Genomic DNA, 16,487 nt, shown 5'->3' with positions numbered 1-16,487 from the left:
CTAAACTACAACCTCTCAACCACCCCTCACCACCATCTATGGTGGTCATGCTATAAGGAAACTCTGTGTTAACACCATTACCTGCATGATTTTTTCCCATTTAAGGGTGAAAACTTTATTGAAGTTCCAGAACCATGGGGCTCAGGATGGAGGTCATCCTGTGATGTCAGAAAGAGCTAGTTGGGGGCGACGGCTTTTTGGCTGGATTGGGATGTGGGGTATATGGACTGTGGCCAAGTTAGCATCCTGTGTGAATCATCTTCATGTGGTTGTATTTCTGGGTAAACTAGCTAAGGAAAAGGTCCAGCCCCACGATGAAGCATTGGGAGCAGATGGACTCCTTCTGGATGTTGTTTAAGAAAAGTTGGCATTCTATAGCAATCTGCCTGCAAAAATCACACATGCTGGACAGGCAGGATGCCCCTTTGTGTTGTTATTGGGTTTGACTTGGAGGATGGTGGTCTTACCCATCATAGTCTTTATATAGAACTATTGCTTGACTAGTTATTTATGGTAAAGAGGAATGTGTAAAGGACAATATTTATTAATCTTACAATAACTTAAGAGTTTGGCATTCATCAGAAAAGGAAATCAAGACTCAGACAGCCTATGTTTAACCCTGTACTGGACATGAGATTAAAATATATGGGGCATGTTTCTGTGCCTGGCTTCTATATTTAGTCTAAATTGTTTAGTTTTCTTTGTGAGAGGGAAACATTTCAGAAGTGAGGAATGTTGTTTTTCCAGGCAAGCATCTGTCCCTCTGATTGATGGTTCAAGTCACTCTACTCTTAATAAGGCCAAGGAAAGGATTTGTAGCCCTTGGTGAGGAAGTAGCTGAACTTCATTACAAATGAAGCAACAATAGAGCAGGGGCAGCCATAGCCTCTGGAACAATGATGGGGCAGAGTGTGATGCCTCCTCCAGTCCAGCTCTGTTTTGACAGACAACACAAAGCTGTACTGGTCTGCTAAGTGCCCAGTGATGTCATGCAAAAAATATTCCTAGGGTTTCAGCCATCTTGCTCTATGCATCATAGCAAGTGTCACAGGGGAGGCATTGAGGGTGGGGGGGACAATGACTTTCAGAGAAGTAGGACTGCCAGGCACATGGATATACATGTCATAGAACACAAGAGTGGCTGTGTCCCAGGAGCTAGAGTAATTAGAGAAAAAGAAAAAAGCTAATGGAGCTGGGAACATCAAAAACAAACTCATTAAATCTGGAATTTTCTTCGAATCTAACAGAACCAATTCCAGATAATGACTGATGGGATTTCCACGCCCCCCCCCCCATGTTGCTGGTGTTTTTTGTAGAAGTAATCAGAAAAATAGCCAACTTCTCATTGTTTTTCTGGATGGTCTTCAATGTAAAGAGCCACTCAGCCTTTGCCTAAACAAACCATTTTCATCAAAGCCCCCTGGGGTTTAATTTCTATATCTCTGAATCTGATTGACCCCAAGAGAAGGCTTAAAGCACATATTTTGTGGGAAACCAGAATTTCTTCAAATTGACATCAGGGACTGACCACAAGAAGAAATTAAATGTTGTGAATGACCCAAAAGTTTTGAGTGGGATGGGGATGTTGATTTTCCAGTGACGGGAAAGAGTTTGGAGCCCTCCATACCTCCCATCCTAAGTTAAAGAAACACTTCCCAACTCATTTGTTTTTCTACTGTTGTGACACTGTGTGATTTAATTCTCTGAATAAAACATTCTTCTGCAGTGTCTTTACATTCTTGATTGTGAGTCCCTTCTCTTCTTAAATGCAGTCTGATTGCCGAAGTCTGGCTGGGCACAGAATCACGAGCCACTCACACCTTGTACATTCAAACAGCAATTCTTTATTCCTGAACTCACACCAGCCCTGTACAAACACATTCTGGGGAAATCCAAGTTCTGCCCGCCAATTCACATCCCAAAATACTTTCTGAATTCCAGGAGAACTCAATGGGAACTCAGGCAGCAGGAATGCCCCATTCCTAGCAGAAATAACCTTCAACCTGGAACTTCCCTAAAACCCAGATTGTCTTAAACCGGGAACGCCTTAAACCCAAATTATCCTAAACCGGGATACTTCCTAAAACTTGCAGGATACACCTTAAACCTGGATCCACCCTGGTCCTGGAGTAGGGTCACCTTTCTCAAAGACACATGCAATGTCACAGCAAATTTCCAAGGCAAGTCCATTTAACATGCGGTATGCTGGCAAGGAAATTTCGATGCGTCATTCCTACTTGGCAATGGCCCTCAGCAATTGATCAATTGATGCACTTGTTCTTTTTGGACTCCTTGGGAACAATTATGAATTCATTGTTAAACTCCTAAGTGGGTCAAATCAATTTTCCAATTCCCTGAGAATAAATATCAAATTCCTGTCTTCCAGGAGCCATAAGCAAACAGACCTCTCTCCATTAATGAAATAGAATTTCTTTTAAGTGTTATTGCTGGTAAAAGGGAAAAGTGCTCAGTTATTTTTATAACAATAAAACATTCTAAATATCTCTTTGAACCTACTAAAATCCAGCTTTCACAGGTGCCTGTCAAATTTCACTAATATAAAATGTCTTTCTTGGAGAATGACTAATAATAAGCCATGAATATCTCTATTTTGGGGTCATCAATTTAGTGAATAAATATTTTAGAGCATTTTCAAAACATGGTTCTCCTTTTTAAAAAATATTATTTTTTTAGTTGTAGTTGGACACAATACCTTTGTTTTATTTATTCATTTTTATGCGGTCCTGAGGATGGAAACTAGGGCCTTGCATGCACTAGGCAAGTGTTCTACTGCTGAGCCCCAACTCCAGCCCCTCTTTTTTAATAGTCTTAAAATCTAGTTGAGTAGACTCAAGGAAATGATAGGATGGGATTACAAAGGTCATAACATTGGAGTATAATAGCGAGAATGAATCTGTTGAGTCAATGCTATGTTAGTCAGCTTCCCCTCACTGTAGCAAACACCTGAGTTAATTAACTTATAGAGAGACAAATTTTTATTTAGATTTACAGTTTTGAAGATTCCAGCCCATGATTGGTTGAACCTGTTGCTTTATGGCTGTGGTGACACACCATAGTAGGAGTACGTGGTAGAATAAAACTCCTCCCTCATGCTGGGAAGAAAAAGAGAGGAAGGAAGGGGTCAGCATCCCAGAATCTCCTTCAAGGTTATGCCTCCTTTGACCTAAAGATCTTCACTGCTTAAAGGCTCCAACCACTTCCCAGTAGCATTATGGCCTGAGGTCTAAGCTTCTAACATGTGTCATTTGGGGCCACTTAAGATCAAACTGTAACAAATGGAAAATGTGAAAAACAGAAGTGATTTGAACATAGGACAAGTGACAATCTCAGAAAGTTCAAAAAACAGTCCAATCCATTGGATTCAACTTCAGGTCTCCTTCAGATAAAATAAATAAGAACAAGGTGAGAGTGGACTACAGGAAGTGGATGAGATAGGAGACCCCATAGGAGTTAAATGCCATCACCAGAGATGTTACACATTTCTATACATAAGTGAGTAATAATAATAGTTAATCTGTACTAAATTCTACATGGCAGGCATTTCTTTTCTTTTTCTTTTTCTTTTTTATTTATTTTTATACCAGGGATTGAATCCAGGGGCACTTAACCACTGAGTATGATAGGCATTTCTAATCTTAACTGTGACAATCAATCAAAAGATTAATTAACTCAATCATCATGGTATCTATTTCTTGGGTTAGCTATTATTATTCCTATTTTATTGATGAGATGTAATAAATTGTTGTAGTTTACAAATCAAGTAAGCCTTGAGGCTGCACTAAGCATCCATTAGCCTAATTTCTGAGCTTGTGTTCTCAACCACTGCAAGACACTACCAGGGTCACAAGGGAGTGAGTGCCTGGAGCAGGCAATTATAGAAACATGGAATTAAGAGATGGTGGGGGTCACCATGGGCACAGAAATGACTTCCTGGAGATTGTTTTTTCTCCCTAAAGACATACTTAGCATTTTCATGGGTGGACAGTAGTTGTTAGTGGAGACCAAGCAAAACAGAGGCCAGAACCCAGAGTCCAGGGGAGCAAGTACCAAGCATTGTTTATAAGGCATGTTTGAGGCAGAATATTTGAAATAGAGAACTAAGATACAGTCTGAGTTGGAAAAAATAATTCAGAGACAGAAGATACAACACATTGAATGGTGAGGAAGCAGAAAAAAATCTTATGATGAAATCAATGTGTTAGATAGAGAGGCAGAAAGATTTCTCAAAGGGAAAGACTTTAAAGAGATAAGAACAGAGGAAAAAGAAAGCACCTATACCAGATGAATCCTGAGAAGGAGGAGGAGGCTGCTCCACCAACATGAACATGCAAAGACAAAGCATGAGGAGGGTTTGGCAGTCTTTGGAAAGGAATCTGCTAGTAGACTAGATCAAAGAGTGTGGATTCAGGAGTTAATGATATGAGAAAACTCAGCATGGTAGGGAGCCAGTATAGTGTAGAGGTCAAGAACAGAGATTTGAAACCAGACTGCTAAGAGAAAAAAACTGAACTCTGATAAGCTACCTAATCTCAGACAAGCTATCTACACTCTTCTACCCAACACCATCATCTGCATGATGGATGGCATGTACATTTCTGTGCTACTGTAAGCCTTAAATAACTTGATACTTTACAGTATGTGGAACAGTAAACAGCATACCATGGGCTGTAAAAACATATTTGTTAAATAATTCAAGGGAAAAAAATCAGGTATGATTGGGGCATATAACTTCTACAGTTTTCATTAAAAGTCAGATGAATGAGAGGTAACATTCAAATATAAGCCTGGATACCAACCCTTATTGGAAGCCTTGAGTTTTACTTAATAAATGCCATTTGTAACTGAGCATGGTGGTACACAACTGTAATTCCAGCAGCTTGGGAGGCTGATGCAGAAGGATCACAAGTTCAAAGCCAGTCCCAGCAATTTAGGAAGACCCTAAGCAACTTAGAGAGACTCAGTTTCAAAATAAAAATAGTAATACTAAAAAGGGCTGGGGATGCAGCTCCGTGATTAAGTGCCTCTGGGTTCAATCCCTGGTACCAAAAAAAAAATGCTATTTGTATTGCATATATACTATATGTGCTTTTCAGTTCTGATATATTGCGCTCTCTCTCTCTCTCTCTCTCTCTCTCTCTCTCTCTCTCTCTCTCTCTCTTTTACACACACACACACACACACACACACACACACACACACACCTCTCCCTCAGTATTCAAGAGGGATTGGTTCTAGAATCCTCTGTAGGCAATAAAATTTGCAGATACTCAAATATCATATAGAAAATGGCCAAGTATTTATAATAAGTTACACACATACTCTTGTACACTTTGACATAGCACTAGTTTACTTACGTTATCTAAGACAATGTTAATCTTAAATAAATACTTGTATTATTTAGAGACTAATGACCAAAAGAAAACTGGGGATTTGGAAGTTGCCAATAAAGAGAATCAAGTTAATTTGTAATGTTTCATAATCATCTCAGTATCCTAGACATCCTTAATGTTTAATAATATTTGCTAATGATGGTAATTCTAACAGTGAATGTGACTACATAATTTCATTACCTATCTTTGTTAAAGTCATGCAATATAATCTTTTGTTTATTTTAACTTTGCATTTCTTCTCCTTGCTTCAATATTATCCTTCCCTCTCCCAGAATCACTTTTGGTGCATCACCATTAGACAGTGATTAATGACCTATTATTCCTGGGTGTGGTAGTTTATACAAATAGACCAGGGTTTAGAAAAATTAAGTAGAATTTCTTAGGATTAAGAGGAATAATAGAAATGATAGGAAGATATTTTGATTGGGTGTAGAGAGGTGCCAACAAACCAAGATATTTCTATTATTCTTTGAAGGTTATGGTCTATATAACCTGGGTCTGATCACTGAGATTTTTCTTCCTGTACTGGGTAAGGCAAAAGGTGTTATGACTTGTATAATTAATTGAAGTGGAAAGCCTTGCAGTATTCTCCTTGTTGTTTGCCTTTTGGGTTCTACTATATTTCAGGGTCTGACAAAAGACATGAAAAATGTCATAACCAACTCATTAATAAAAATGAAGATTGTGACTGTTTACATTATGGTCAGAGGTATTACCTCTGTCCCCCATATCTCCTACTACTTCCTAATGACTAGAATAAACCAGAATGCCACAACTTTTTGGCATTCACATTGCTTATGAATAATAAAAATGCAATTCAAACATATGCTTTCTCGGGCTGGGGTTGTGGCTCAGCAGTAGAGTGCTCATCTAGCATGTGTGGGGCCCTGGGTTTGATCCTCAGCACCACATAAAATAAATAAATAAATAAATAGTCTTGTGTCCAACTACACCTAAAAAATAAACATTTTTTTAAAAATATCTTATTCCTTCTCATTCTGATCCTCTCATTGTCTGCTTTCTCTTAATGCGCAATGTGAATGTCAAATCTCTTTGCTTTAATTATGTTAAAAGGTTATGTTGGAAGGTTATTCATTTAGTCTTTAACCACATGAAATAGCACTTATATTATCATTGTCACTTTCTGCACATAAACAAGAACTTGATTAACAGTAGCTAATCATGAGAAAATAAATGTTCTCAGAAATGTGGATATTTTTAGTGCTTAAGCACTTGATGTCACTTGTATACTCTCAACTACAATTATCTGCACCAAAAGAATGTGAAGTGAAGCATCAGATGAAGAAATACAGGCATTCTGAGCAAAAATGGACAACTGTTCCTTCATCAAATGACATTCCTTTAAACAAAAAAGACATCTCTAAGGCAAAGTTTAAGAAATAATAGTGAGTATGGTTGTTAAGCACTTTTGAGCTATGTGAGAAAGCATCATTCTGCAATTAGAAGCATATGGAAATTGTGTGGGAATCAAATATTTGTAAGCTGAATTATGTTTTCCCATTGGCTTTCTTTCCAATTTTGGGCATGTCCTACTACTTCATTTAATAGTTTCAGTTCTTCACAACATAAAAGTTATTTCTGAGGGGGTGAAAATGTTCATTTCTAAATAGAGTTCCATGGGAACAGTTCCATGGAAGACTACAGATGGAAAAAAGTCATTGTGGTATTTCAGATTTGACATTTTACTGTATAAAAATTATACCACAATAAAACAATAGCAAAAGTCACCATTAATCATCTTAATGTTGTTTCCAATAGCCTTTTGCTTTTGTAAACAGATATTTTGTGATTAAGTAATGATTCTACAGAGCATTTCAAGTACATAGACAAATGAATGCTAAATCCTTCCAATCTTTGTATGTTCTAAAATATGCCACGTGGCTGATTCCCACATCTTGGGACTGCTTACTATTTGATAAAGATTGGAGTTTTCTTATTTAAGACACCAGACTGGTGACTTTCAAATTGATGTGTAACCATTTTGTGGATTGTAATAAGTGCCCCATGAGTCTGAAGAGATTTCATGGAGGTGAGCAGGCATACTATTGACGAAGGAACAGTTGTTTTAAATTGTGTCTATTACTTTTATTTTAAAGCAGAAATATCCTCACACTGTGTAACCACTGTTTGAATTCAATTATGTACGCAGATTCTCTTAAAGTCAGGCATAAATGCAATTTACCAAGTGACTTTTGCTGTCATGTAATCTTCCATCCCAATTATTAAGTATGATCCTTAGCTTTTGTTTCTCTATAAACTGTTTCATATATATATTCTTTAAGTTGTAGGTGAACACAATATATTTATTTCATTTGATATTTTTATATGTTGCCAGGGAACGAACCCAGTGCCTCACGCATTCTAGGCAAGTGCTCTACCAGTGAGCCACAACTCTGGCCCCATAACATTGTTTCTATAATCTACCTGTCCTACAAAGCAGCATAATGCATGAGTTGACCCCCATCGAAAACCTTATTCCTAATTATTTGCAATATATGGTACAGTATTTTGTTTGCTCCTTTTCCACCCTATTGTTAGAAGCCAGAAACAATTCAAGTAAAAGAAGGTATTAAGTTTCTACTATGTGTCAGGTACCAAGCTAAGGAAAGGATGTATACATGGAGGTTTAGACATGGTCTCTGATCTTGAATACCTCATAATACACTGCAGGCCGTATATTCATAAATAATTTTAAATATCATTTTAGATACCTCCCAGACACTAATGTTGTCAATTCCAACATAAAAGATAGAAGATAACTTGCTGCAATAATCTAAGATTAAGTCAGTATAATCTCATAGGGAAGAAAGAATTCCACATCAGAGAGTTAGATCAGCTCCAGAGATTAGACTACATTGAAGGAAAAGTCTAACATTCTACCAGTTTTCACACTTGTCTCTTCTGCTCTTGTGTACTTTGGTATTCACATTATCCTCAGTCTCTAAATAAAGTTGAAATGGGAAAAAGGAGAAAAAATAAAAATAAGCAAGCTTTTTCATTTGTGAGACCAGAAACTGAAAGACTATTTTTAAATAAACTTGATAGTGAACTCCCTTATGAGAATCCCTGTTAGGCTAGACAAAAGTATCATGAAAGATTGTTTACAGTAGCTCAAACACAAATGTGTGTGCATGCGTGTGTGTGTGTGTGTGTGTGTGTGTGTTCATTATAAAGACAAAAATCAGATATCTTCCAATGAGTATGTTGCAAGCCACTTCCGTACATAGGGATGTGACAGGCAGCTTCCTCTTCTGTTTCCTAAGTGCCTGATTGATTTTGAGTAATTTTTAACCCTGTTTTGTTCAATAATATACTATATGGGAGAAAATTGCTAGAGTTTTTCTTTTGTTTCTCTTGAGGAAGGAAAGAACTCCTCATAGAATTGCATTTTCAGGATCCCCATTGGTAGTCCACAATGAAGACCTGTAATAAGGAACAAGTGTAGAATAACAGCTTACATGAATGATAATGAGAAAGATGTACTGTGAAGTTGGGAATCATTGTTTGCTGCTGCTATACATGGAGGCCCTCTAGTTTTTGAGGAAACAGCCACCATCATTAAGGGCACTCTGTCAGCTCTGGGCATGACATGAATCTTTCATGCTGTTCCTGTGCTATGTAAGACACTACTGTGTCTGTAGGGCAGACCCAGGTGGGAGAAAGGCATGTGTAAAGTCAGCAACATGAAAGAAGTTTGCATTTGATGCCACAGACCAAGAAATGACAGTTTAACATCAATCATCAGAAACAATTGCAAAACAACTAGATGTTCATACATAGAAGATATATTGTCTATTATGAGGCAAATGTATCATGAACAGCACCCTAACACTTACTTACTAAAATCTGAATAAGCATTATATCTCCAAGAGCAAATAAGTTTAAGCTGATGTGTTTGTCAAGATGAAATTGGATTGACCTTCAAGTGCCTTGTACTTCTAGGGTAGCAACTACAGAATTGCCTCATTTAGGGCTTCATTACCATAATTAGGAGAGAAACTTCTACCACTGTCTTGATGAGTTAGTTTTCATCAGTGAAACAGATATAAACCTCCTGCATGAAACACATATGTACTCTCCTCTCATCATACCTGAGATCTTAGAATCCCAGAGATCATCTATCTCTTGATCCCAAAGCTAGCTCATTGCAGAATCACCAGAGGGCATAGAGCTTTTAAAAGACAGTTCCCTTTGCCTTACTTCTTGAATAAGTAGTCATATTTGTTTCATAATTGCCGTAGCAAAATTATAAAAATCTGGTGCTTTATATAACAAACAATAATATTTTCTCACAGTTTCAAAGGCCATGAATCAGAAATCAAGGTGTTGGCAGAGCCATGTATCTATGAAGCCTAAGGGGAATACTTCCTTATCTCCTCCTAGTTTCTGGTGCTTTCAGCAATCTTTGACACTACATTACTTCAGTCTTTGCCTTTCTCTTCACATGACTTTTCTCTTGGTTTATGTGTCTGTCTGTCTCTTGTACTCTTCTTATAAAGACTCAGGTATATTGGATCAAGGGCCAACTCTATTCCAAGATTACCTCAGCTTAGCTAATTATGACTGCAAAGATCTTGTTTCTGAATCAGGAACTTTGAGATAAAACCTAAACATACTTTTGGGTGGGGAGTAACAATTCACTTCATATCATTGGCACTAGGGTGAGAATCACTTAGGTGATTTGGCAATAGCCACATTGAGAACCATTCATAAACCATTCCAATTTCCCTGGGAAGTAGATATGTCCAGGGAATTTGGGTTGATGGAGTAAAAATACAGATTAGTGATCTATGTAAAACACAATCCTCTAGAATCCCAAATTACTCATTATGATAATTATGCAGCTTCCTTGAACTTGAATGAGGATCACTTGATATTCTTCAATTTAATCAAAATCTCTATATAAAATGTATTCTATTTTGAAACCAATTACCTAAATTTAACCTAAGAGTTTCACTTTTTAAAAATTCTAGCAACAGTACTATTCAGTTATTTAAGCAAGACTAAATAGGTTGGATGCATTTGCAACTGCAAAGAAGCACACAAATGCATAGACAGACACATTTATCTATGAAAGTAAAATACATTACTCAATGTAGTCTCTCAGAAATGTAGCTATTATTCAGAGTAATGCAAATTTAGGGCTAAATGTTACTTTATTTTTTTTAAAAAAGCACTTATAGATGTATAGTTATACGTCTACAAATATCAAATGTTCAAGTAAATGTACAATAGCCTAGTCCACTTCCTGACACATGTGCCTCTCAAATTTCTTTTTAGCTATGTTCATGGAGTCATTAAGGCTTGTCAGGTATTAATAAAATGAATTCAGAAACAAAGTTTATACTTCCAAGGGGAAGAACATAAAAATATTTTCTGCACAAACAGAATTATATGCAATCACTGTCATAGAAAAGGGCAAAATTTGGGTGAGATTTTCACAAAATGGGCTACAAGAGCCATTGGAATATGGAATAAATAGGGACATGCTGGCATCAGTCCCATAACATGCAAAGATTCTATTAGCTTCTATAAAAGAATAAAAAATTAAAATTGAGATCTGTGTGAGATGATATTTGACCAAAGATCTTAAATCAGAACACAATTGCACTTTCCTGTCCTACTCCCTATAAACTAAGGAGATATCACTTACTTTCCTTATTGTAGGCTGGGTATCCCTAATCTGAAAATCTTGAATTGTTTTAAAATCCAAAACTATTTGAGCACTGACATGAGCTTTGAGAGGAAAATTCCACATCTGGTCTATGCAATGGCTCATATTTAAAACACTGGTGAACTTATACTATTGTATACAATCACCTTCAGGCTATGTGCATAAGAGCATAAAGTGTATATTAAATATAAATGGTTTTTGTGTTTAGATTTGAGTGTCATCCTAAAGATATATTTATACAAATGTATCAAAATTTTTTAAAAATCCAAAATCTGAAATATTTGGTCCCAAGCATTTTGGATAGAGGACACTCAATCTAATATATATATATATATATATATATATATATATATATATATATATTACAAAATATATATATTCTCTGTCTCTCTTTCTCCCTGTGTGTGTGTGTGTGTGTGTGTGTGTGTGTGTATATATATATATATATATATATATATATATATATATATATATATATAGATAGATAGATATATTATTAAGGATAAAAATTAAGACATTTGGAAAAAGATATTTCCAACTTTAGATAGAATAGACAGTAATATGAAAAAAGTCAGAAGTTAAATAATGAACATAACAAACAAAGGTATATTTTGTATGTGTATACACACACAAACACACAACACAGGATTTTCAATTGCAGAGGCATACATTGGGACAATGTACTCTATGAGAACATGTATTTACAATTAGCCTTTAAAATTATCAGAAACAAGGACCCCCTTATTTGTATATACTGATATATGGTTCTGAATATAGTTTAATGAAGAGAAATGGTCCAGGAGCAACTAGAGAATTTATATCCAAGAGAATTTAAAATTTGTGACATATACATAAAAATGTTTGTCTTTTCTGATCCTGACATTATCTCAGACCCTATCTCAAATTCATTCTTAGAAGCTATAGAGGTAAGCAACAATATGACCAATCCGTTTATAGACCGGTATGACATGGGAAATGCATAAAGTTGTTAACCACGTCACTTTATAAATGTCAGTGATTTACCATCAAATCAAAAAAATAATTCTCAAGCAAAGTATCAAAATTTAGACATTTGGAGAAAGATATTTCTACCTTGAGAATTGAGAGTAATATGAAAAAATTGGAAGTCAAATAATGAACATAACAAAAAAGAGTACATTTTGTGTACAGCTGGTCAGAAATAAAGAGTAGAGGTCAAGTCTTATCAGAAGTCTGGTGAGTTGAAAGTGTCTGAGTGAGGTTCATTGACCCCAGAGACTAGCCTCAGAAGCCTCTGTCACCTTTGTAACGATAAAATTGTCCAAAATGGCTGAGTCAGAATATTGGTTCTTTGCACATATTATTGAATTCTCCCCCATGCTTCTTATGAACACTGACATTTAAAAGACAGTGCTTGGGTTTTATAGTACATAAAGAGGTACAGAGGTGACAGCTATAAAAATATAAGGAAACCCACTAGGATGGAACTGAGTGAGAAATTATAGTATGTAATTGAAAAGGGTTATATGAATTTCCTTAAAGAAATAAAAAAGGTAAAGAAAAAAGAGCAAGTTTATGAGCTGACACCTGATTCCAGTAAAGAAAAATGAACTCAGTGATTTAGAGGCAGCTGCTCAAAGTTCAACCAGGAAGGTGACGTTCATACAACTTGTAATGAATGGCAATGCCTTGGGATGTGTCCTTCTGACAGAATTCCACACTCTTGAATATGCTTGAGCAAAGATGCAGCTTTGAATGGAAAACAGGAAAAATATGATGATTATTCGTGGGAGAGGGGAAGAAAAATGTTATTCATAAAAAGGCAGAGATGGGCTGGGACTGTGGCTCAGCAATAGTACCCTTGCCTACAAAAAGCATTAGTTTACAGGAACATTTTCAATTTTAGTTTAGCATGTGTGAGGCACTGGATTCTATTCTCAACATTATGTACAAATAAATAAAATAAAGATCTATTAACTAAGAAAAAATTTTAAAAAGGAAAAAAATTATAAAATAAAAAGGCAGAGAGGAGACATTAGAAATTAGATATGAGTGATATCTAATGATACTGCATAGTCAAATCTTGAAAGACTATTCAGATAGTGTTTGAACATCACAGAATGAACATAATATAAACCTAAATGATAGGAGCCAAACATTCAATGTGACTTGCTCATGAAATCAAGAGATGTGGTAAATACAAGATGTATGAAGTTGCTGCTAGTGTAATATGGTATTCTGTTGTACAGTAAACATTTTTCTAAATAAAGGAGTACCATCTAATATAACATACCAAATATAGTAAATGCATAAATCATTTATGATCATTTTTAAATTATCAAGTACTATGTATCATACATAATATATATGTGCTATCATTTTATATAGAGTTGTCAGTGTTATTTACATCAGTACCACCACAAACATCTGGGTAGTACATTGTGCTACAAAGTTACAATAGCCATGACAGCACTAAGCCACAGGAATTTTTCAGTATTAAAAAACCATTAATTTATGTACAAAATTTGAAAAATTAAAAATATTATGGAACCACAGTTGTATGATGTGTTGACTAAAATGTTTTAATGTGAAACATGACTATATTAACAGGTAAATTGAAGCAATTCTTATGAGTGATGGTATCAACTTAATTCCAGACATAACATTAGGCATAGTTATGTACAAAGCTTTGTGTTATAGACCTAGGGTACCAGTTCCTCTTCTTCATAATCTCCATCTCTAGAGTTAGCAGATATTTAAACACAAAATACCTGTTGCTATATTTTGGATTTTGAATGTCCACAGGTATCCAGCCAGTGGTGCTATCACGATATGGTGGAACCTTTAGGAGGAGAGGCCTAGTGGGGGAAATCAGGTTATTTGGAGCCTGCCCTTAAAGGAAGTATGAGAAGCCTGGCTGCTCCTCTTCCCCTCTCTGCAGGGAATGTTTAGTGGAGGCAGGGTCATTGGAGACAAGCTGCTCCTTTCCAACTGCATGTGCATTTGGCTGCTGGGGGCCTGGAGGCTGGTGGCCTTTCTTGGCCTTGTCATCCATGGCACTCTTACTGTCCAACTTGGCAGAGATTCCACCTGTCTTTTTAGACAGCAAAGTTGTCTTGCCGAGGTCTGTCGACCACCTAGTTTCCTTCTGCTTTAAGGCTAACTTGAAGAAGGACAGCCCCTTATCCTCTGACTTGCTGTCCCTCTTCAGACCAGACCATATGCTCGTGCTGGGGGAGCATAGGCTGGCCATGGAGGAGCTCTGCACATGCTTGCCAATACCTCTGCCCTCCCTGGCTCTGGCCTGGCTCACCTGAGGGGAGCTGGGTTTGGAGATGGAGGTGGCAGTGGCTCTGTCATATCCCAGGCTTTGTCTGGAGCCCTCCCTACTCAAGGTCTGGTCTGAAGTCCTGTTCTTCCCAAGAGGGAAGGGGCCCCTAGTAGCAGAGCCTGAGTGTTTTTTTTTTTTTTTTTGGCAGATGTAGAGAAAGCAATGTAATTGAGTGCAGAAGCCAATTTCTGTTTCTGTTGTGAGGGAGATGATGTGGAATCATGGGACTTGGGGGACGACTCCTTTTAGAGCTGGGCAGGAGCAGGGAATGAGTGCCTTCCACTGGCCCTGGAAGAATCTGCTTTGCTTTGAGAGCAAGAAGGCTTTAGAGAAACTTTTACAGGAACAGGAGAAGAAGGGGATGTATTTCAAAGAGATGATTCTTGGCTTGCCAAGGCTGCTCTCCCCTTCCAAATGCTTTTATCTGGCTCAGAAGTGCCTTTGGAGCTGGGGGACCTCTTGGGGTGCTCTCTGGTTTCTTTGTGAGGGAGCCTTGGTGGCCTGGGGGTTTCACTTCTTTGACTGGAGAGCTGTCTACGGAATCACTCTGATCCATTGAAGCAATCTGCTTATTGTTATCAAATGCATGGGAGACAGGAGGTAAGTGATGCCTTTGTGCTAAGTTTTTGCTCTGCATATCTACAACACTGGAGTTCAATTTGCAGGTATCTGACTCGTCTCTGAACACACTCTCCATGACAGCCAGGGGAGCTTGGCTCACAGCCTTGTGTTTTCTGCGATTATCACTTGCTTCCTGATAACTACTGGAAAGGTTCCTCAAGCTGCCAAAGAAAGAGATGGAGAGAGACCTTATCATCCACTGCCTCCCCAATCTTTTCTAAGGTGGAGGCAGACCTGTGAGTCCAAGTCCCCTGAGAAGGGGAAGGAGAATGAGCACATCTGCAGCTTTGCAGACAGGGACCAAGAAGGTCTCATGCAATTTTCATTAACAGCCAAGGAGCTGGTCACAGACGATCTGGAGGACAAGCTCTGGATCTGGACACTCCTCACAAATGGCCAAATTGAAAAGCGACCATCATCTTCACTCCTTTCCCCGTCATCTCCATGGACTTGGAGAGCGAGGCCAAGGAGGTGCATCTGGAAGAGGCCACTGAAGTCTCACTGGCTTGCTTGCTCCCTGGAAGCCCACTCACCCAGTGCTCACACAGGGAAGAACTTGTGAAGCCAGCTACTGAGCTGTTAGCTGACCCTGATGGAATGGCTGTCTGCCTTTGGTAGAAGAGGATATAGGCTGTCTAGGTGCATACCTCGTCCTCCGACAGCTGCTGCACATCACTGTCATTGAAGCAATATCAGAGGCCATCCACAGAGTTCTTACAGTATGCTGTGAAGTGCCCCCCTTGTGTGGTGCCATGGTGAATTCACACAACATACAGGTCATAGATGTAGTCCTCAGGGTCCCTCCTGAGTCCATAGGGCCATCTCCACAGGGACCAGTCAAGGGGAACTTGACCATACTCTGAAGTTTTACATGCATGTCTCCTTCCTGTGGAAACCTCTTGAGGTGTAATGATGAGCACATCAGGCAGAGTCCACAGGCTCAGAGTGATGCTCCCCAGCTGCAACTGCTTGCAATGTGGGCAACAACAGGCATCATCTGGGGCCAGTCATTCCTCTTGCCCTGGCCCCTTTGCGCTGCATCCCAAGGGCTGCTGGGGTCAGGCGAGGGCTCCAGCCACCCTGCCCGGTACTAGCCCAGCGCCAGGTACTTGGCGAAGAGCTCAGTGTTGCTGAGGTACTGCATCATGGCGTTCATGAAGCACGTGTTGCCGTGGTTGCGGAGCCCCGCCACTCAAGCACCAGCTCGGTGGCTCAGATGGGCTGTGCAGGTGAGGCGGACGGTGGGTGCGGGAAGTAGCTGTGGAGGCCACCGAGGTCTGGGCTGCGCCCTCAGAGCTAAGATGCGAGAGCGTGGACAGCTTTTTGGGGACGTGGCTTATGAAGCTGCCTGCCTTACCAACCCCGGGGCTCGATGCCATCATTGCCAGAATTCCTACCTTCATCCCAGTGCCAGTCACAATTCTCTCTTATTTCCAAAGGGCATGCTTAC

The 16,487-nt window shown here is 38.5% G+C and overlaps 1 pseudogene; it reads right to left on the bottom strand.

Annotated features, from left to right (window-relative positions):
* Positions 1 to 13,978: 13,978 nt before the first annotated feature.
* LOC101969751 (ubiquitin carboxyl-terminal hydrolase 31 pseudogene) lies at positions 13,979 to 16,044 on the bottom strand (annotated as a pseudogene).
* Between the last annotated feature and the right edge of the window lie 443 nt (positions 16,045 to 16,487).

This window comes from Ictidomys tridecemlineatus, chromosome 10 (assembly GCF_052094955.1).
Source record: "Ictidomys tridecemlineatus isolate mIctTri1 chromosome 10, mIctTri1.hap1, whole genome shotgun sequence".
In the NCBI taxonomy this organism is placed as follows: domain Eukaryota; kingdom Metazoa; phylum Chordata; class Mammalia; order Rodentia; family Sciuridae; genus Ictidomys; species Ictidomys tridecemlineatus.
Note: the sequence above shows the minus strand (reverse complement) of the source record. Positions and strands in the feature narration are given on the sequence as shown.